We start from the raw sequence: 24,466 nt of genomic DNA on the forward strand, positions 1-24,466 counted from the left end.
ATAATGAATGTGCCCATAAGATCCTGTGCATGGTACCGGAAAATCTTCCAAAATTACATCCTTGTCTGCACTCTGCAGGTTTTCTCATTCCAACTGCACACATGCAATTTGAAGAAGGAAAACATCCTGTTTAAATTTGTAGCATTCAGGAAATCTGATGATACGATGATAGGAGATGGATGGTGATCAGATTATTTTAATTTGATATTCTGTTAAATCATGCTTAAATGAAGGTGAGAGAGACGATTAATTGGGTAGTTTTAGTTCTAGATTTTTGCATGCTAACATATGCATTATGATAAACATTTTTTGCTGTTCAGCTTCTTCATATTAGTATATGCTCCTGCGATGCCATCTGTTAAGATGTGAGGTAAGTGGTGGAAATAAGGACTTTTTTCCTTTTTGTGCGTATGCTTGTGTGCATGTGTGTGTATGGTTCAAAAATCCAGCTAGCTATGTCATGTTGATTTTTGTTTTGGTAAGCCTAACTGGGTTTATGTTCCCATTTGTTGGAGAGTACTTAAAGAATTTAACACACAAGAGGAGATAGCGTGCATCAGGGGTTTAATTGAATGCCTTCTGGGCATTTGTTGACTAATTTGGAAGGAAGGATTGATGTAATTTGGAACTTGATGTTGAGCATAGATTAGCCAAGAACAGAATTGCATGCTTTACCCACATGTGTGACTAATTTGGAAGGAAGGATCATTAATAGATGGCTGTGAGCCTATGACCAACTCACCCGATCCAAGATATCTATCTAGACTAGATTAGGATCCAGTCGACCAGATTTTAAGTCGGATTCAATCATGTGTTAAATGTGATCTACCACCTCAAAACTACTTACAGATCATAAATAACACTTTAACACGATACAATGCCCACTTTTAGCCACATGATGCATAGGCTATGAGTCCCCAAATTACATGATTTTTGGTAATGTAAGCAGTTTAGAGGTAGTAGATTGCATTCAACGGCTCGGTTGTGGACACCTGTCTTCTGGTTCCGCTTGACTGGATTTGCAAATGCATGTCTATCTATGTGTGCATGCATATATAAAAGTATATTTTCTTCTCATATAATTTGATATAACAAGAGTTAGGATTACTATTTATGTCCCTATAATGCACTGCCTGTCCAACTCAATCTCATCTAATGAATGGGATACTACTTAAGATGAAGCCGGTTCATTTTTAGTGGGACAAATCCCATACTGTGGATGGATATGGTTGCACAAGGGTACAGGTTGAACTCTAGTCAGTCTCCTATACACTCTTGCAGCCCTTAGTGGAAAGGGTATTTGGTAAATGATTGTGATTCCATCAACCATTGAAATTTTTCATATAGGTTATCCTGTCATCATATTTTTCCTCTTGACAAATGCGAATCAGCATGCATGATGCAAAATGGTTGATCCAAGACAAAGGAGTACGTGATGGAGCAATGCCAATGCCTGATTCAAACAAAGGTCTCTTAATTCGGTGCTTTACCTTTTCTTTTTCCATTTTATTTTAGAGGCTGATTTTTTTTCAATCAAAATATTATGTAAAGGAATCGATAAGAAGTCTTCCAATTAAAAAAGGGGAATGCATTTATAAAGTTACAATAGTCCTATGGCAGTTTCCCCCAAGCCTGCTGAATTATATAAAGCAGAGACAGGCTTATTCACAATGCAAACAAAAACGATTGAAACTACTGCACAGTATTGTAAAACCACTCCCTTCTTAACCTATGCTTTCAAGATTTATCTTGAAGCAAAACATGAAGGTAAAATAAAGTACAGCAAAGGCCACATAACTCTGGATGGGATCTGCATGAAAGCTAAAAATAAGAATTTGAGATAGCTTATATATAGATTAAGTAATCCTTAATAACAATCCTTAATAAAAGAACTGCTGCAAAGAATGATATCGCAGATCTTGTTATTATGAGGCCTACAAATATATTGTATAAACCGACAAAAAAGACCATCAATGAAAAGATCATATCTTGAATATGAGAAGAATTATATTGTAATAATGTTGCATATTTCAAGTATGAGAATAATATAGCAAATAGCAATAATGTTGCACTGAAGCAAAGTAAAAGATAAAAATGACATCTGTATTTTGGTCATATTGATAATACCTGAAATAAAGGATGTGATCATGCGTATGACAGACAATGAAGTCAGACATTGTATCATTCAATCGCATCGTTCCAACAGATTTTCCAATAGTACCCCGATGTTGTAGATTAAAGGTGTTAGATTTCATCCGCTTAACATAACCTTTCTCACTGAGACTCTGCCAAAAGGAACCAATTTTGTTAGCGTATGATGTAACAGGCAGAGATAAGCAAAAGGAATCTAGTTTGGACAGGCTAAACAAACACCAATATGAGAAGACAATGAAAAGAGAACCATATGCATAAAGAATGGATCTGTTTTTTCATACCAAAAGCATTTCTTCGTTAGGAATCACATCTATTTCTTCAAGTTGACTACTTCCTGCATCTTCCAATGAAGAACGCCTTGGAGTTCCAAATTTATTCCTTAGCTCAACTGCTTCTTGTTCAATAAGCTGAAATAAGAAAACCAGTATACTATAGATAATATATTATAGATAGTATATAAGATAGAGTGACAGCAATAGTAGTATAGACTTAAAGCAATAAGATTTTTTATACAGATTATTAACTTATGCAAATAATTCCTAGATCTGAAGCGAAAACAATAACGGAAATAAGGGGGTGAAGAATGGACGACATTTTCATGCTATAAAACTACATAAAATAACCTGTTATAACGGCTGTATTATTTTTTAAAAAAATCTTGTAGCACCAAAGGTACATCAATAGTCATACCATCACTGAATAAAACATGCAGAAATTAAAAAATTAAGAGAAAGAAGCATAAATGTAAAAAAAAATAAGATAACAAATAAAATGGGAAAAAAACAATGCAAAGATCAGGGAATAAAAATTCATATCATCCCCATACAAATAATGCAGAATTAAAAATTAAAAGAATTGCATTTGAAAAATAAATAGACAAAATAAAATAAGAAAAAACAATGAAAAGATTAGGGAAGAAAATGCAGCTACTACATGTACCAAATCAAAAAGGAAAACGTGTTAAACCTGATATACACTGTTGACCCGTTTCCTAACAGCTTAAATTGTTTTTGAGTCAAGTGAATTTTCATATGGTATCAAAAGCTAGGGTTGCTGGATGTTATGGGCTTTTAAATCCTCCCAGTCGATTCAAAAGCTAGGGTTGCTGGATGTTATGGGCTTTTAAATCCCTCTCATGTCTCAGCTTGTTTATCCCTTTGGATGCATAAAGGGTCAAGTGATTACATAGCAAAACATATTTTACATTAGCTACAAGTTGTAAAACCAAACATATTTGCCAGAATGATGTGCAAAACATATTGAAAAATTGCACAATACTCAGGTTTGAAAAGCCAACCATAACATGGTGAGTTAGCTGCATTATCAAATCATGAGTAGAAATGATGAAATGCCATGGGACATACTATATCAGTTCATGATTGACATGCCACATACCACAGCATTTGAAGCCTAGCATGGCACTAGTAAAAACTGCATTTACAATGATGATTCTTCAATTAATATTCATAGTACGCTAAATATATGGCAATAGATATATCAGTAAAGTATGGTTGCATGGTATGGCAGGCTTAAATTGAAGCATGTACACAGCAACAAGTCTATTTTTTTAACATTTTGGTTTAACTTTAGGAAACATGCTTCATCAATTGAAATTGAAGGACCAGAATTCGCACTACCTTGATTAAGTATTATTTCGTCTCCCTTCTTTTCAGAACCTCCAACCTGGATTCAAGATCCCCTCCTCATGAAAGTATTTACAGCAAGCATTAAACAATTCAAAAACCATCATAATAGTTTGACCTGACTATGTGATGTTAGTGCTACTACTCAACTTCTTTGACGTATTTATTCTTACCATACCCCTCTTTTTTCACCATCAATTCACCTTAGTATCCTCCCCTCTTTAAGCCCCACTTATGCTGCCTTGCTCCCCAACATTGGCTCATACAATTAAGCAGGTCATATAACCATTTTATTGCTATGATACTGAACCGTTGCATCCACTTCATCCACCTTACAAGGCAATGCCCTCATCCATCTGCTGCTCCTCTTGTGCACTAGAGCCAATGTAGTAGAAGAATGTTGTTTCGTTATATCTTGTTCACCATTTCTATTTGCAAATCTCTTCATCCACAGTTTCTGGTTTACATTCCTTACCCCTGTACTTTGACTAGAATTGCCAAAAAAATAATCATGCTGTATCTTTCTCATAAGTTTTTTTTAATAATAAAACTTTATTTTTGGCACTTCCAAACTGTCAACTTGACATCGTCCTCCCACAACATCTAACAGCACTAAAGGGCCCCACACATGGACATCAACAAATCATTCACATAAATTGTATGTACGAGGTCTCAATTTATGTCACCAGAAAATACTTATTCTTCCCACAAAGGTTCATAATCTTGTCCCTGATCAGGTGAGCTGTCAGCACAACCAATGTAACCATATAGCAGGCCTTCTCTTCCATGAGAACAAATAAGGACTCTTGATACTCAAACCAAGAACTTTGCATCAGTTTTCTGCTTTGTTTCCTTTATATAGGTTTTTCTTCTACACAGTCAATGTCTCAAATCAAATAGAGCACTGATTTCAGCTGAAGTTTCTATTTTAATTGTTTCAGTATGTTGAATGAACTAACTTAGCAGATTAAATCTGATTCAAAATTTTATAATGTTATCTTTATGCTGTTTGGTTTGTTGTTGGCTAAGATTTTTCCCCAATTTAGATGACCATATCATACTTCTTGGTAACTTTTCCACTTCAGAATTCATATTCATTTACACCTAGGGTCATGCTACTCCATTTTTTAATAATAAACCTTTGCCACACAAAACCAGACAAGAAAAAACTTGCCTTATAAGAAGGATCTTCGGTGTAAAAATTTTCCACAAAGCAGTCAAAAAATGTTAATAAGTAAAATAATTCAAAAAAAGAGGTACAGAAAATATTACTACATCAACAAAAGAATCCCTATACACATAAGAACGTGTCATTTGTATTTTCTTACCATTTAAAAATAATAGATTACCTGAAACATGAGCTTCTTACTTGACAAGAGCTCATTCAGCTTAGAAATCTGTGCTGATAAGGATTCAGCTTCATCTATAAACTTCTTTCTCTACAAAAACAGGGAAGAGCATCTTACTATGATCAGGAAGATAAACCCAAAGCAAAAGGGAAATTTGTTATATGTAACTTAAAATGTGCAATCCAAGAAATACAAATTATACCTCAAGTAAAGTGAGTTTTCTCCAAGGTTATGTCCCAATAAAGCTTCAGCTTGCTTTTCAGATAAACAATATGCTGCTAAGAAGAATATAATAGCCATTTAGGTGATAAACCATATGCTGCCATGAAGAATATAATAAGCATTGGGTGCACTGGAACCAATATGAGAAAAATGACCAAAATAACATGGAAAATGGAGGATTCCCTGGGGGAACAAAATCTACTAATTCTTGTGTTTTTTTCTTACCAACGTTCTGCATGAGAGATGTCCCCTCATCCCTCCCCCTCTTTCACAGAAGAACTCACCCTTGCCATTTCTTCATTTTCCAATTATATGCCTTCCCATCAGGCACATGAAGCTCAGCCTCAGCTCTTCACAATGTCTCTCTAAACCCCTGCCTACCCATGCCTTCATCATTTCCAATGTCTCTATGAACCACCCCTCCTCTACTCAGATTGTCCTGTAGCCTTGGTTGTAGAAAGCATCCATGAGGTAGACTATTATGGGGCTGTGGAAGTTAGTGGAGAGATGAAACGTGTCAAGGTCATCAAAGACAGTGGGCAACAATAGTGATTGAAGAGATAATGGAAGGAGGGACTGACATTGAGGGGGAAGGAAAGGTGTGGAGATGAAGGGCCTAAGGGTGGACTCAAACCACTTGTCAAGACTGTCCATGGCCCCGATAATGGTGAAGGAGTGTGGGACAAGTGCTTGCGGTGGGTGATGTCTCAAGGCGCAAAACAGATGAACTCATCTCTCGCTCTTCCCTCACTCTTTGAGAAGCAAGTAATTATTTTGCATTTTGATATCAATATAATCCAAGAATAGCTTGCTTGCCTCCATTCAGTACTCTTCCTCTAGTGTTTGTAAGCTCACCTTTATCTCAACATACCTTGCTTAGAAACCGCTATTGGTTTGCGAACTGTGCAAGGACCATATTGTAAAGCCTCACCTATAACACCTCCTTTTTCCCTAATAAACCATGACCAAAATATTCTGTTGTTTAACCATCGTATTTCATTAAACAACTTATAATGATCCTTATAAGTGTTATCTAATTATAACCAAAAAATTGAACTAAAGGTTTGATCGAGTAAATAAACAGCTGTAATTTTTATTATAATGGTCAAAAACAAACTCCGAGAACTTCATTATTGGGAGGCACCAAGTTTTTAGTATCTTTTCATGAACGTGCATTGAGCATCTACAAAATCATAATTTTATATCACAATATTGTATCTTTTAATTCTTTCTGGTTGCTCTGTAATGTTTTAGGATAAGTCTCTCTCTAAAAAGAAAATACTTTAGCAGATGAAAAGCGAGATATTTTTTATAATAGAATGATAAAAAAAGTTAGTTCCTATGACATAGCTTTTATCTATTTGTGGCTGTAGAACATTTTCCTGCCTATTCTGACAATCGACCAAACAGCAACTAAATGAGAAAATCATGATGAGTTTTTTTAATGAAATCCTTTTGTAGCATCATTCTATTCCTACATTCTTTTAAATCCTTTAGTAATTCTAGCATATGCACCCAAAGAAGCCTAAGAAAAAAATAAGTAATAAATTATTTCCTCCAAAAAGTTGGTTATTACAAAATCCAGCATGGGAGTGGGGGTAAAAAAAAAAAAGAGACCACCACATGAGAAAGAAGAAGATGGAACAGGCACTATTGTTACTATAAGTATAAACTGACATAAAGCACAAAAAAAAGAGGTTAAGATTCGAGGGAAATGAAACCATTAACAAAACCTCAATGCATAACTTAAATTGTAGGACTTTTAGCAAAAGAGGAATTCTCTCAACATATTTCATGTGCCAGGAAAATTATAGTGGAACAAATTTGAACTTATAGAATAGGTACTGTGTCCATATGGCAATATCATGACATGTCATGGGTATAGGCATGACCGCATGACACACAGTTTACGAGTCCATATATGAAAACCCCACACTCCTAATAAAAGTCCAAGTGACAGAAGTCACATGTAGTACAAGACACTGGCCATGGAAGGAGGCAGCTTGGATTCTACAATGCAATTTGCAAATGAGAAGAAATCTTGGATGTTGAGAGGAAAGGCTTTAAAGTTTCTAGAAATTAATGGCTTCAATAGGATCAAATAACAAAAGAAGGATATGTCAGTCAAATTAATTGATGGGTTTACTTTAGTTAGCTGTCAAAGTGGCAGACATTTTTCCTTTTTTAAAAAGTAACTGATTAAAGGGGAAAAAATAAACCGTGACATGGCTGCCAACATCAAATATAGAAACCTCTGGTGACAGATATACCAGTATGGGTTTACTGAATATCAATTAAAGGATGCGATTCCTACCCTTCATTAATGCAGCTTTAGCAATTGCTTACTTGAGGTTTCCTTAATTATATTAATTACAGCATCCAAATTGTCGAGGCCCACAATGATGCCCTGAAAAAAATATTGGAAAACATAAATTATAGACATTTTAAAGCACCTTAATTTCTACAAATTGCTAATGTACCTTATTAATATGCTTCCTCTCTTGTGCTTGAGAAAGCTAATTTGCACGTCCTTTCAATAATAGAACATCTGAAGTCAAGGAATGCTGGAACATCACACACACCAGAAAAAAACATTGTTGTTATATATTATATTGCTCTAATACCAGTAGATCAATATAAAAACATTATATTCATAGTCATGTTGTTCCATGAGGCTGATATGAACACTAATAGCCCCTTGTAGAGAAAAGGCAAATACAATTTATATATCATCAAAGAAACAAGCCATGCATGCAGCAGTATATAAGTTTCCCTTACCTCATCGTGTTTGCAATTTCAAGCAATGAACAACAGGGAAAAAACATCACAAAAACAGTACCCTACAACCTATAATCAGCTAAATTGCAACTAAGATCAAGGGGCTAAGTTTCATACGGCAGCACAATACAGGACGAGAAAGAAAAATGCATCTCAAGTGATTTTAGAGTTTATACAGACATGCGCGCGCGCACTAATGCAAGCTCGCCTGCAACACGCATACCCACCCACCACACACAGACACACTCACATGTTATGAACTATGAAGATATAGTAGTAGTAATTAATAGTTCCAACTCAAATACACAATCCACAATTATGCATTTCATGATGCTCCTTGATCTAGACCAGGAAACACTTATCAACCTTAAAGACAAGATACATACATATACAGAACAATAGAAGTATCTGTCAGAACCATTGCACCAAATTAATGCCTTAGGTTGACAAATAGGAACTTGGCCTATTAAATTGATGCTTCTAGTTCTCAAGGAATCGCTAAATCCCTCAGCCTCCAGTCAACAAAAAGTCACGGCAACTCTACTAACCTTAGCAACCGCCACAGAACGTAAGCTAAGAATGGGCAAATAACAGAGGCTTACGCCTGCACCACATGGCTAAAACAACAATATCTTACCCCAAACGGTAGCATTGTACTTGTCCAACCTCCTACTGAATGTCTCCACCACAAGGCACCAAACTTACATTACTGGCTTCCCTAAAGGATACCAACCAACCCTAATATAGCGAAGGCATATTCCTCTGCTCGGCAAGTTAGCATACTAGCACCGTTCCTTCAAAAGCTCGTCATCCTGATTCTCATTTGAAGGAACAAAACAAATAAGCATGAAGTGAGGAGGCCATTCTCATAGCAGAGTATTCTGCATCAACCAACAAATCCAAGTACTCTAACTCTATCCAACGTTCATTTCTCAGCACAAAATTGATACACAACATGATATAGCACAACTAATTCAAGTGACTTTTCTCATTTTCTTTTTTAACCTCTATAGTTTTACAAAATAAGAATTTGGATCAGTGTCTATCAAGTTTGCATTTAATAATATATCTTCCGAACACCGGCATATATTGTATTTAAGGTCTAAAAGCCAAACTTTAATGTCTTGTTTCATGTCATTAATGGTCCTTGAAAATGCTGGCAAGAACAACGGGAGTTGGATGCTTGAAATGGCAAAAAGTTCAGTGTTACTCAAAAATGACTGAACATGAATGAGATCTTGGATACCTGAAGCAACTCTTTCAATCCCATTAGCTTTGGCTCCCATCAAGAATCCTGACAAAAAATGCAAAGAGAATTAAGCCAGAAACTTTGTACGCAATAATGTCACCATAAGCAAACAACAGTAAAATCATAAAATCAAGGAAAACAGCCTATCTTATCTGCAACTTAAAAGCCAATCAAAGGCACAGAAATCGAATCAAATGCTCATAAGATGCTAACAACCCACAGTGCAGCTAAACTAAGGATCTTCCACTAATAATTGTTGAAACTGCTGCAGGACGGAGTTAAACAAACAGCACCAGGCTTGAGGTCATTTTACAATCATGCTTCAACACTGCCATAAATTCTGCAGCTTTCATCAGCAAAAGCAGAAGAGCTTCAGGAATGGCACAGCCTAAGACAGCATTGAGACCAGTTCAAGTGCTGCAGGGCACTGCATCTCATATTAGACACAGGCCAGAATGGTCTCTGATCACCAGCATCAGTGTGACATCAGCTAATGTCATAAATCAGTTTAAGTCTTAATTTGAGACATAGGACATAAATATAATGATACCCGCCAAGATGTCAGATGCGTGTACATCTTTGTTTTGAGCTGTAATTTACATGAATCTGCCAGCAACTGCTACAACATCAGTGCATGTCCATATATGAAGAAAAACAATGATATACTTCAAAGCAATTTAGAAACAACAGCAGCAGGGGGAGCAAAAGAACAAACAGGAGCTCAATTGGTTAATCAGTTAAGCACCATAATCTTGGTAACCTGCTTCTAAGCAGCAAGCAGAAGCAAAGTATGAAATGAAATTTTGTCAAACACATAGAGTGAAATTACAGATATACGAGTAGAAGACAGAGGAAGACATGATAAATAAAAGAAGCATGTTAGACACAAGAATGGAAACTTTTCTCTAAGAACAGGAGTCACTGACAAAAAAGAGAACGTTTGCTATTCAGCAAATTTGATATTAATTAATGAAGATTCAATAACATGTTGCCCTACTATGTATTAATATTACGCACTTACATAGATATAGGTTGGAATATACTCACCCTACCATGTTGCAGCTGAAGCTAGACTGAAGAGCAGTAAGACGGAAAAGGTTGTTGAGAATATGGCTGGATCTGACCCTCTTTTCAGCTGATAGGAAGAATGAAGTAAAGTAAGCATTATTACAATTCCCTATAGTCCAAATATTAATGTTACAATTAGAATGGTACAAACAAACCTCTATCACTATACGCATCCCAGATCGGTCACTTTCATCACGAATATCACTTATGCCTTCTAAAATCTGTACCAAGATTGTTATAAAAATAAAAAGCTTAGAATACATTTCATTCAGTCAAACAACCACAACTTTCATGATAAAAGAGACAGGTGATTGAAGATCTTATTCTTGCTTATAAAAAGATGTGTGGTTGATATATGGGTCTTGAGTGGCCTACAAAGGATAGAGGACTAGAACAGCTACGAGTTTCATAAATAAGAAAAAGAGAGACTAAAAGGAGTACCACAGTTGTTAAGCTAGACTAGTGTAAGTCTAAAAACCTTTACGGAAATTAAGTAGCCATTGCATATGTAGACTGCAAAAAAACCACTAATGACATGCATATTGATCAGAAGACCTTGTGTTATTATCACAGGCAAATCAAGTAGTACAAGTCTTTTTTTTCCAAAGCACATGACATAAATACATATTTTTTGATGGCATGCTCACCATTTACAAGTTAAACATTGAAAAGAACAAGAAAAAGCAAATCCAAAAACCTGAGATACAGAATAATCATGTCAATATGTAGGCGCATTGTGGGAGAATGCATGTACTCCATGTCTACTGGTTTGGGTGCAAAACTGTGTGCATGGAGGAGAGTCTGTGTGTGCACATGCACACACGTGAGTGCACAATGATTTTATAAGTACATGGAGTTACTCGATATTAGATAGCTACTTTTCTAGTTATTAGCCATTCCTGCAATTTACTTGAATTATTGCATGTTCACATGTGTTGGAACACTTTTATGTAAATGTGTCCATGCATGTTAAAAAAAAATTCTAGTTAGCGTCTTTAGTTGGGCTTCCATTGGTAATTTATTTGCAATCTTCTGCTATTTATACTATACATCTAGTCTTTCTCCGATAGATATAAACTATCTACCTTGTTACCAAGACCATTTTAAGTCCAGGGCAACCTAAGAGGGTTTCGCCAAATTACCATAAGCTTAAAAACTGCATAGCAAGATTCTGCCAATTAGTTTTTCAGGATTCAGTTTAGGACCTCTCTTGTCTAGAGTTGTCATTTCAACAGATTCAGCAAAAGTCACAACGAACTAATGTCAAGTTAAAGTCCACCAGTAATAAGTTCTTCAAGCATGATGTTATCATTTTTTTAATCCAGAAGCCAACAATGAAAATGGTACAGCCACAAGGCTTGTTGGTCAAGCATAAGGTAAGATATTCTACAGAGATGTAAGACTTCATATCTTATCTTACATCCACTGGAGAAAACAAATAAATAGATATGAACAAGAATTAGAGTAGTGAATGGATAACATGTTATTTGGAAATCGATACAGGGTAGAGGAACATTTACACTCTGCTCCAAATAGGCAAGTGACTGTTAGCGAATTGTTTGTGCATGCAATTTAACTACTTTGAACTAGTTTCAACCAGGGTCGATGGAACCGGTTCCGGGCACCATACCAGTTTTTCGGCGGTACGAGTCGGTACGGACCGTGCCGTACCGTGTCGGACCTGTACTGACAGAGGAGAGACCGACGCAAACCGTGGGGGAGAGAGAGAAGGGGGAGAGAGGGAGGGAGAGAAGAGGCCAGCAGAGGGTGGCATGCAATTTGACCAATTATCCCTCCATTGGCGTCCGCCACCCACTATGGGCTTCCTCTCCCTCTCCCTCTTCCGCTCGCTCTCTCTCTTCCTCTCTTTCCTTCTCCTTATCCACCTTCAGCAACGTTTTCGTTTCCGTTGCCGAAAACCGTACCAGTGAGCTGCCGGTATGGCTTAGAATAGCCGGAACCCGCTCGGTTTAGAACGGTTCTGCCAACTATAGTTTTAACTAAATGATCCTTCATCATTCCCAAAAATATGGAGATAATTATACAGAGATGTCCACCCATTATAATTATGTTCTTTAACAAAATGATTTTGTATTTCCAGCCAGTCCAAACCTCATCCCTTTTTATTTTATCGTGCGTGAAGTCCAAAGAAGCAAGCATCTAGTTGACAATGGTACTTGATGCATGAGAACCTGGAAGAATAAGCTTAATGTTTCTGAGTTTGTTTTTGGATGCTTTATTATTTATTATTTAGGTCAAATCAGAAGAAATAAGCTTAATGTTTCTGAGTTTGTTTTGGATGCCTTTATTATTTATTATTTAGGTCAAATCAAAAATATGTTAGTGAGTATAGAACACAGATCTTACTTTAAAAAATGAAAGGAATGGTTGCCTGAAAAGCTCTTCCAAATGATCTTCAACGTCAATAAAAAGAGAAATTAGCTATGATATATAAAACAGTTAGATGCCTTTAGATGTAGTGTAGTTTTAGACTTTAAGGTGCCTTGTGTGATGAATGGTCCAGATGCACAAAAGAAACAAATATCCTTGAAAGTGATCTGAACTATAGAATGCCACACCATCCCAGTTGACCTTTGTAGATTCCAGCAGTGACGACCCTAAGTTTATCCCTAAAAACTTACAATAACCAAAGCTCTACTTCAAAGAATGTGATTCTACAAGCTTACAAGCTCAACATTTTGGTGGCTAAAAGGATGAGCAACAGCCTCAAAAATCGGTGGCCCTCAGCCATCATACTGTATGCACCAAACTTTGCCCAATGTAACTCAGGAGGTAATTGTTGGACAGAGTTAGAATGTACGAAAAAAGCATGGATATACAGTGAATGCAAAGCCCTGTCATCTGTACCCAAATCAAAATACCTTGTCTTCCACAAGTTCAGCAATTTTCTCCACCAGAGCAGATTTTGTTTGTTTGGTAAGGGATCTGCAATATAGTGAATAATATTGATGAATTTTGAGTTTGTTAAAGAGTAATCAGAAAAAAAATAGCATCACATAGACCTATAAAAAAATTGCTAAAAGAAGAAGATAGAACCTCCTTTATTATTATGGCAGTGCGTTTGGTTTTTCATCAAGCACTTCCATGTCAGTCTTTCCTCTAACTATTATGCGTCCTCTTCCAGTTCTATACGCCTCCAAGATTCTTTGGAAGAAGCAAAGAAAGATATATGCCACAACTAAGTCTCACATAACTGGTAATAAATACAAGAAAAAAATAAAGAAATTTTTCATACCCAGCATTCCCCATGATCATTCCTCCAGTTGGGAAATCAGGTCCAGGCATGTATTCCAGCAGTTCTTGGAGCTTGTGCACATTGGAAAAAAAAAAATCAAGGCCATATAGAAACAGTGAATTAAAGCAAATGCCAGGAGCATGAAAAAACATATTCAATTTTAACAAACATCAAGATCAGGCAATTAATTTATCTTTGACCAACACATGACAAAATTATTTGTGCTCTGGGGATGCAAATAAAATCCCCCAAAGCAACCTCATCAAGATACAACAGAAGAGGTTTTTGCCCAATGAATTGAATTGATCTTAAGCCCCTTACTACTCAAGCAGAGAAGACATGTTGTTCATGCTTAATATAGAGAGAATGGTACTTCTCCCCACCTCTTCCTCCTCTTCATTACAAAGCCTCGGGGCTCTTCTCACAGATCTAAAGCTCTTTTAAAGAGACCTAAGGCTTTCATACAGAGCTTTCAAAGCTTTTCCTTCATAAAGCCCCCACCCATTTTTCCTGCTCATGATATGGGCCACCTCAAATCAGTACAGAGCTTTAGGTGCTCTCTCAGCAGAATATCAGGATTTATATGGAACTTTAAGCTTCTACCTGAATCTGTGCCACTCCATAGTAGAGTTAGAACTCTCCAAAATCTCAAAAGGTAAGGCAATGGGCCAAGATCAGGCCAAGTCTCCCCAAGCATAGCCTAGCTCAAATTAGTCAAAGGGCTAAAAGGGCCATGAAGTCAAGCAAGCAGCATAGAAAACATAGAAGAAGAGGTTTTTGCCAATGAATTGATTGATCTTAAGCCCCTTACTACTCAAGCAGAGAAGAAATGTTGTTCATGCTTAATATAGAGAGAATGGTACTTCTCCCCACCTCTTCCTCCTCTTCATTACAAAGCCTCGGGGCTCTTCTCACAGATCTAAAGCTCTTTTAAAGAGACCTAAGGCTTTTCATACAGAGCTTTCAAAGCTTTTCCTTCATAAAGCCCCCACCCATTTTTCCTGCTCATGATATGGGCCACCTCAAATCAGTACAGAGCTTTAGGTGCTCTCTCAGCAGAATATCAGGATTTAATATGGAACTTTAAGCTTCTACCTGAGTCTGTGCCACTCCATAGTAGAGTTAGAACTCTCCAAAATCTCAAAAGGTAAGGCAATGGGCCAAGATCAGGCCAAGTCTCCCACAGCATAGCCTAGCTCAAATTAGTTAAAGGGCTAAAAGGGCCATGAAGTCAAGCAAGCAGCATAGAAAACATAGAAGAAGAGGGTCATATTAATGAAATTGGTTAGGAGAACAAGCTGGTCTTGGTCCTTGAACATAACTAAATCAAAAATGCCCTATAAACCCAATCAAATCAAATCCATAGTAGTTCCTAAAGTCCATTGGAACTACAAGCCCCTGAACAAATTAAAAACAAAACAGAAGATGAAAATAAACAAGTCAGATTTAAAGAGACCTCAAAGTCCCTAAGCTGGTTAATTACATGAAAAAGAAATAAATAAATAAGTTTCAAAACGGACTCCGACATGGACATCCAATTCCTGAAGCTCTTGGCTACCTGAGGATCAACTCAAAGGGGACCTCTCCTCCAAACAGAATCTCATCACCCTACTCTCCCATACACATGTATCTAAGTTTCTTTATTGCCAAAAGTAATGTAGATTAGAGATTTTCCCCAGCTCAAACAAAGTAGAGAACAGGTTAGCACTAATGAACACCAGTTTCCTGCTTTTTTGGCGCTTGAATAAAGTCTCTTAACCAAATATTTCTCAATCATAGGGTCAATTAACAACAGGTTCTTGAATTTGCTGGATAATGAACTTATATAACAAAAGCCTTCTCTTGCAGAACAAGCTTAACAAGATTAATATTATAAATAAAATAATTATGAATCTCCTCATCCACCCTCAAGGATCACTACTTACCCAGCCTAGAAAGGCAGATTTCTGATCCCTTAGGGGACTAAAAAAGGGCAATGCTTAAGATGTACATGGGTGACTATTTGTTTGTGCAAGAAGGCTACACACCATTAACCTCTAGAAGTTTTCCAAACAAAGCGAAAGTGTGCCTTCGATTGACATCCGTCTTTGAATCAACAAGGCATTACGGATACAATTTTGTTTAAGAAAACAATTTTGCTAAGGTAGGTACAAAACCCAAGGATCTTTAAAGCTTATGTGCATGGTAAACCCCTCTAATGTCTTAGGTGTGACATGCTATAATACGGATATGCTGGCAACTGATAGCATCATGTGCTAAGTTTTATCAACTATGATGAAGCAAAACGTAATTCAGATATAAATAAAGCATAAACAAACCATAAATACTTGTTCACCAATAATTTTCAAAAGTCAAAGCTCTGCCTTTGCACTCCTGCCCCCCACAAATTTCATATTAAAGGAAAAAAAAACTTTGTCCAACCATCATGAATCTATAAATCTTTAGCATATACATGAATGTTTACCCGAATGAACAATACTTGAAGTATGTAACAAAAATAAAGGTTCTTAACTAAATTTGTAGACAAATACTGAGATAAAATTGAACATATACATCAAGTTCTATGATCAAATCATTTGAAAATATTATGCTATGGTTTACGACAGTGTATTATCAAATTTATAAGCTATTGTCAATTATTTAAAGAAATTAGATATTTGATTTAGTTTTCATATGAGGTTCACTTTAAAAGGTCAAAATCTTTACCCTGTCTAGATATGCCTGACTTGTCATAAATTGTTTGAGTAACTATAGGTGAATGTTAAAAGGTTTTAAAGTAGCCACCCATAGTGACCTAGCAAAATTGCAGTATTCACATGGGGTCTTGGTACGTCCTGTACCAAAAGAAGGAACAAGTGTTCTGCTGATTCCAGTATTGTACCATACCTTACCATACCATGCCAATAAGGTATGACTACATAGCTCAATATTGAGACAAAACCTTGAAATGTTACCCAAATGAAGAGGACATTGTTTTATTTTAGTATTATTACCTCAAAATCATTCAAATCTATCAATGCTTTTTTTCTTCTTGAAAAACAATTTTCCGTAAAGTATCATTAGCACCTAATCATCTAACATATTTAAAAGTCAGAGATATTGCTTCTCTTGAAAATCATTTTTTATCTCATATAACATTATTTTCCTAATCTTCTATAAAATATTTTGTAGATTTTTAAGACAATACAATACAACAAGCATGCATTCATGTGTGTAAGTTATCACATCAAGGAGTTAGGGCAGGCATTTTCAGTGATCTTTGTGCCATCTAGTGTCAATGATCCAGCAAAACCTCTTGCTGGAATAGGAATTAAGACTAAAGGGAATATATTAATGCATGACAAACAGCAAACTCTTGGATCAAATAAGATGTGTTGAACAATGTGAAAGACGAGGGGGCAGTGTTTGGGGTCCAAACCCCAGCATAGAGCAACCAGCATTGCTTGAGCCCACCATGACTTATCTACAGTGTTCAATAAATTCTAGACATTTTAGGAAAACAGTAAAGCACGAGACGCAGTATTACTCAGCAGCAAAAAACAAAAGATAGGCACGTGTTAGTTTTGAAAATGATAGATACCAGCAAAATATTTCGTTATCTAACCTTAATAGGAGGAGGGAATATCACATGGAAATTTCCATAGGTTTCCTTCCACACATCAATAAACAACTCATTTGGCAACACATTTATTATTTAAAAATAACTGCTAATTTCTGGAAATTGACATTCTGGACACCATAAAACCTAATTCTACAAGGCTTAAATGTGGCCCAGGTTGAATATTTTCAAGCAAACAATAATCACAGTGACATGCACAGCCCAAAGACCTAATCCAAATTAAGCATATAAAGCTTGAAGGCCATGAAGGGAGGAAAAAATGATTCAAATCCTATGTTCCTATACAGATTCAAAAAAGAAAGAGCTTAGCATACTTACTGTAGCCTCAGGATTATGGATCAAAGCAGAAAGTGCATCCACAAGCTCCCCAAGATTATGAGGAGGAATATTTGTTGCCATTCCAACCTGGTTGTACAAGAGTTGCATATATCATATCAACTTTGTACCACACAATAGTTTATGTCAACCACGTGAAAGTTCTTTACAATTAAGAAAATAGTAATTAATGCTTATAATTGTAATATATATTTTTAAATCGGTCATACCGCAATTCCAGAAGAACCATTCAACAATAAAATTGGGATACGAGCCGGCAAAAGAGATGGCTCTTTTTGTGAATTGTCAAAATTTGGAACAAAGTCAACCTGTCAATAAATTATCCAAATATAAAATCAAAAGATAAGAAAGAAAAATGCATGTACGTGTGGCTATGAAATACAGAGAACTGTAACACCAACCGTATTCAGTTCTAAATCAGTTAAGAGCATGGCTTCAGTAAGTGCCTGCGACATGGCAAAAGAACAAATGCAAACTCCTCAATGAAATTAAGGATTATATAAGAATACAACAAGAAATACACTCCATGCATACAAATGTAAGCCCGAAAAAATTCCTTGTTAGAAAGCTATTACTATAGGGTTGCACTCTATGTTTATCAGGGGGCACTTCATTAAAATCCCCAGATTAAAAAGTATATATAATTTAAGTTTATAAAACTGCATCATGTATAATTTAAGTTTAGTATATATAATACTAAATGCATCATGTAGCAGCAGAGAGGAATTCTAGACCAGTGATAGCTGACAGAATTATGTAGCCACAAAAACATGATGACAATATGCCAAGGGATAGCTAGTTGAGGGCAAAAGTTTATAATTCAGCAAAGCTTCAGGAGCCTATCATAGGAATATAGAGTTAAACAATTAAAGAATTTCTGAAACATCCCAACAGAACTCAACAAAAATCAGGAATTTCGTTATTTGAAGAAATATTGACAAAAATCATGCTTTGTTAAAAGTCACCAAAATTTAAAAAGTATGTTGGTATTGAAATAGCAAAAGAAATTTACAAAAACACTAGAATATTTCCCAAAAGAAATTCCAGGAACATCATGTCACTAGGCACGAAGAAGGCAATCGAAACATTCTGCTTGAATGGTGTATAACATATACAAGGGATAGCTAAAGCCTTCATAAGCATGCAGGACTTGTGCTTATACAAAAGTTCATTAGGAAAAAAGGAGAAGAAGAAAAAGGAATCACTGGACACCACAACGAAAACACAAAGAAGGGCTCATATTTTTTTATGGCAGCTGAAACCAAACAATCAGATGTAAATATGATAATTAAAGAATCTCTCAAACATACGTCCAATCTGCACTCAGTGTAACGCATAGCGGCAGGAGGATCGGCATCAATTGATCCAAAGTTCCATGTCCTCGAATAAGAGGACATCGCATGGAGAAGTCCTGCAACAATTCAGAAGCAATAAATAGGGGGAAATGCAATATAACACAACCAAATATTTGATTTAAGGATAGATAAGTGAAAAGCTACTTTGCTTAAGCCAGCATTCTCTCAGGAAAAAATGAACAATAACAACAATGGCATAAGGAGCTTATAACAGTTATTCAATGTTAGTGAAGAAGAAGCATAAGATTTCATGGAACAGAATGAGCCACTTTCACCATAAAAAAAAAAAGCAACAGACTTTTTTATGCGAAGGAACTAAACAAAATTAGATTAGTTACATGACAAGTCAAGCAAAAGACCATGGAATGCCATTGCAATTTGGCAAGTCAAGCATGCCTACAAGTAATTGTTGCTTCAAATCACTTTGTGCCTGTGAAGCTTTTGAAGGAAGCTCTTGTAGGACATATATGATCCCTTCCCCGTGTAGAAGGTGACTAAATTACCGCATATTTAGGAATTTAATACTAGAATACAACCATTTGCAGGAAATAACTATCCAACTGTACCTCCAACCTACTGTAGTGGCTAGGGAAGATTGGATCCAGTGAGTAGAGAAAAAAGTAATGTTGTAAATGAACATGGGCCAAATTTGGTGAACAATGTCCATACCATCTATAGGATTCTTCAGAGATCATGAAGAGCAGACTCTTCATCAACATTCGACAGAGCAAATAGAAGTACACAATATACAGATGATAATTAAATATTACCATGAAAAATCATTTAGATTTGCTTTCTCCAATCTCTTTCACCATATAAGTGATGTGATTTAAAAAACTTCAGTAACATAAGGCATGTTATTTGTAGTGTTCCATGTATGAGAATGAGATTTGAATGCATATCCAAGTGTCTAAGACAGAAAGGGGGAAAGGAAATATGGGATACATGAGATAAGTTACAATTTTGACTAGATTATACATTTATACCTTTAGATATTGTTTGTTTAAACAGTATAAATAGACATTAAAAAGGTATTGTTTGCTAAGATCTTTTAATATACATGTTCTTATTCAAACTTAACTTAAGAAAATAAGAAAAATAACATTTTGCAAAGTTATTTCAATATATATATATATATATATATATATATATATATATATATATATATATATATATATATATATATATATATATATATATTCTTGGCCAGTCACTAAAATACTTACTTCTAACATGAAAAGGGTCAAACTCATTTTTGAAAGAGTTCAACTCTCCACAAATCTCTAATAGGGGCAACCATAGAACTTCATAAGTATCCACGCGTCTAATACATATCCAACTCAGCTATGTAACCAACACGGATTTTTGGAGCCAAATGCGAGTACCCAGGTAACGCAGGCTATTTGCATATTCACAACTATGTATAATGTCAAAAAAAACATCATTTTGAATAAGGTTGTCCCTAGGAATTGGAAGAAAAGAAAAAAAACCCACTAAAACTTGCAGGGCCACAAAAGCCACATCATTCCATTGTTGTCAAATTGGACCTATCTTAATAAATACCTTGATTGTTCAAATACTGCAAGGAAAAAGATCTGAAGAAGATTAAAACCTTTGTCTGTTTAAAATTGATAACTAAGGTCAAATAACTGTAGCTCTTGTAGAGCTTCTTGCATCTCAGGCGAACTTTCTGTTAAGAATTACAGCAATTTATATGACCACATTAAGTATGGCTAACTTGTTATAGTAAACTATAAAAGATATGTTCCTTAGGCATATATAAGATTGCATGAAGACACTATATCTAATCACTAAGGGTTTCTTTTGAACATTTTCTTATATAGCACCAAGCACAAGCATACAAAACATTGATGAGAACGGAATAAATAGGTTGAGAAATTATGATTACCTGTGCCATCCGCACTAAAGATTCATAAACAGCAGTATCTCCATGGGGATGATACTTACCTAAGACCTGCAAGTGATACAATTTCTAAATAGTAATTACTAAAGAATAAACAAGAAGAGAGCCCAATGAAAACCTTTACGCAATATAGAGGAAAATCATGGACAACTAAAATAATTAAAAGGATTGCAACTTCTATGAAGTCTGGGAAAGTACGAAGCTATGGATCTTGCCTCGCCAACAACCCTCGCACATTTCTTGAAAGGCTTACGAGATGAAAGGCCCAGCTCATGCATTGCAAACCTGTAATTGAATTTAAGGATATAAACACATGCATTTATATCAATCCTATCAAAGAGGTATGAAGAACATTTGTAAACATTGTTTCGTGAAAGTTAAGGAAACAAAAACTCAAGTAAAAGATCAATTGAAATTATTATGTGAAAATTTAACAAAATTCAGCAAGGTAGGACACAGAATAGTTTGCTTGTAGATTAGTACCAGCATCACATTTGCTACTAGATGAATTAGTGGAAGTAGAAATTAAAACAATTCTCCAATGTTTATCATATTCAAGACATGTGTTAGGAGCTGCTTAGTCTATAGCTTGAGTAAAGAGATGCTCAATGACATTATATTTTATCTGATATGTAACAGTAAACAGTTATATACACCTGCAGCATCTCATAACAGGTACAAGGTAACAGAACAATTAAAGTAAATTTTTCATATATTGCACATCAAACTGTGTGATATTCCATCTGCACAACACTTTATGAGCAATTTTAAATTAGTTTTACCTTATTCTTTACTGAAAAAATTGCAATTATTGAAATTCACGATGTAAAATTGTTGCATCGCCTCGTGTATCTCAGACGAACCGTCAAACAGAACGCAATATAAATCTCAACCCTCACACTCCATTATATGACAGAACACAATATTTTCAGCAAGAAACATGCAATCGCAAGTCAAAATTAGTCTTTTTGAAAGTTTTCTTGAATGGCCAAAGAAGTGAATCAAATTAAACAACGGCAAAAAAAAATAAACTTTACAAAATTAATACCCAAGAAAATAGAAAACCAACAGTAAAAGCCAATAGCTACACTTAACAGTATCCTCCGGTGCACGGGCTTCAACCCATCCCTAACGTCCGGCAAGGCGCGGCCGAGCAAAACTGACATGGCATAGGCCATGTAGGCCTCGGTCGCTTCCTTGTGGAGCTCAGCGGGGACGATCCTCCCATCTCGCGCGCTGCTCCTCTCCTTCACCATCAAGCCCCCATTGCCCCCTTCCTCCCGCTTCTCCTCCTTCGCCCTCCCGACCTCATCGTCTCCATCCCTCCGCTTCGATCTCGCGACCCGGACGGAGCGCCCAGGGGCGGTGGAGAGGAACCGGAGCTCGGAGAAGCCGCTACGGGAGAAAGAGATAGAGGCGCGGAGGGAGGGAAAGGGCGGGCGGTAGCGCGCCAGAGAAGAGGAGGTGAGGCGGAGCACCGTGGAGAGAGCCATTCTTGGGGACGGAAACCCTAGTTTTTTCTGTTTTTTTCTCAGAAGCCGTCCGCCATTGGAGAGGGTTTTGAGAGGGTTCTTGTAACGCAAGAGAGGGAAAGATTGGGAGGAAAACGGGCAACGAGCGGCGTTACCGTGGATTTTCGCGGCGCGTTGTCCTTAAAAAAAAAAGAACAAAATAGAGGGGGAAATCCGTAAGGGGCGCCCACTAGACCCTAGGGTTTTGGGGTGCGCGCCAAGTTTTACTTTGGATGGCTTTTGTTTGCTCGCGTGCGACGCGCACGTGTGAGATGTAATTCAATGGGAGGAAATTTTTTGTGCTGAGAAGCAGCTAAAGCTAGATAAGTATTCGCAAAAATCACAAAACTAGCAAAATAAAGTATGTTGATCCCCATTCTTTAGCCATAGGACCTTTATATTGACGATCTCCTCTTCCTGGTAGATCAAAAAAACAGGCATTCAACAATCACACACATACATTATATGTGCGTAGACATACACATATACATTATGTGTGTATATGTATATGTATATATGCATGTAGTATGTGCCTGCTTGCTTGCATACACATACTCGAGAATAGAAAGATTCACTTGTTTTTTCCTCCCTTGCTTATGAAGCATGAAGGACATCGGCAAAGGTATTGCAGATGTGCAAGTTGCGAACCTAGTATAAAATTTCAAACGTGCTCATACACGTGTGGTGACAGGCACATGGATGCTTAGTATAAGAGGTAAATACCCACACATGTTGCTCTGTGTTATAAGTTGTTTCCCCATGTTTTACAAGGAGAGGCATGCAAAAAAACCAGTAAATCCTTTCGATCTCCCATGTAAACAAAATTGGAAGTCAACAATTCGGTTTGTTGAATATTGGCGAATTTCGTTTGTAGATACTAATGCTAGATATATAGAATTCTTTGTAACCGTTTTATCCTATTTCTTAGTATGTGCTTAAGAGTACATATCATCTAAAAAAGAAAGATGATTGAAATTAAGGATCACAAAGATAGAGTAGCAAGTGCTAGTCAACCTAAAGGTGACCCCTGAGAAACACGACCCGTAGTGCGAACCCAAACCTTAGCAATATCATGGACAATATCATTAGCTTTTCATGAAACACCAAAGGGACATAATTAGATCCTAAGCTTCTATAATGATTAACTGTAATCACAGCAATCTTATGCTTGAACTTCACTTTCAGTTTTTTTTAAAAAATATATATTAGTATTGTTAGTTTTCCACATCGAGAGTTTTCAACTTTTTTGGATTTGTTTTTATTTTTCATGGGGGTTGGAACTTGGAAGTGTTTTAGAAGATCTCAATCAAGAGCAAAATCCAGGAAGTTCTAAATTTCTACTTATTTGTTTCTTTTTTGTCACTATCGGTGCTGATTCTCCTGAATGCCTTATAAGGTTGTCCTCAAAAAATGATTTATTGTTTTTGAATGCAAATTGCTTGTTTGTAGTGGCCGTAGGTCATTTTATGGTATTTTATTGATTGCTTGCCTTTATTTGTTTGTTTGGATGTAGTAGTTTTCCTGAATGCAATTTTGAATTTGTTGCAGATGTTTTTTCAATTATTTTTGCCATTGTTTGTTCGTTTCTAATGATTGCCAACCAGCTTATTGTATTTTGTGCTCTCTGCTCAGTATTCATTCAATACACCACTTCTTAGTGAATATTTGTCCTCACTTAGACTTGTGTTAGATCGTCTCTAGTTACTCAACAGTCTGATGCCCAATCCAGAAGAACCAATCCAGCTTCGATGATTTTAATTGCAGCAGCTGTAGTGCTGTGTTCCAGCATAGGCTGATTACATGCACATACTACTTAAGTTACTGAAGCTTGTCCTGAACGTGAGCTCGTGGAATGCATCACGAGTAATTCAGGCTTGGACCTAACAAAGTTTCTTTTATAGTTCTTGGACATAAGCTCTTTAGAAGCAGCCTTACCAAATCCATGGTTACCTACTGATTACATCGATGGCTTAGCTCAACCACGGTTACCTCAGAAGTCAGA

The 24,466-nt window shown here is 36.3% G+C and overlaps 1 pseudogene; it reads right to left on the reverse strand.

Annotated features, from left to right (window-relative positions):
• Positions 1–657: 657 nt before the first annotated feature.
• On the reverse strand, positions 658–22,629 carry LOC120110285 (annotated as a pseudogene).
• Between the last annotated feature and the right edge of the window lie 1,837 nt (positions 22,630–24,466).

The sequence above is a fragment of the Phoenix dactylifera genome, chromosome 3 (assembly GCF_009389715.1).
Source record: "Phoenix dactylifera cultivar Barhee BC4 chromosome 3, palm_55x_up_171113_PBpolish2nd_filt_p, whole genome shotgun sequence".
Classification (NCBI taxonomy): domain Eukaryota; kingdom Viridiplantae; phylum Streptophyta; class Magnoliopsida; order Arecales; family Arecaceae; genus Phoenix; species Phoenix dactylifera.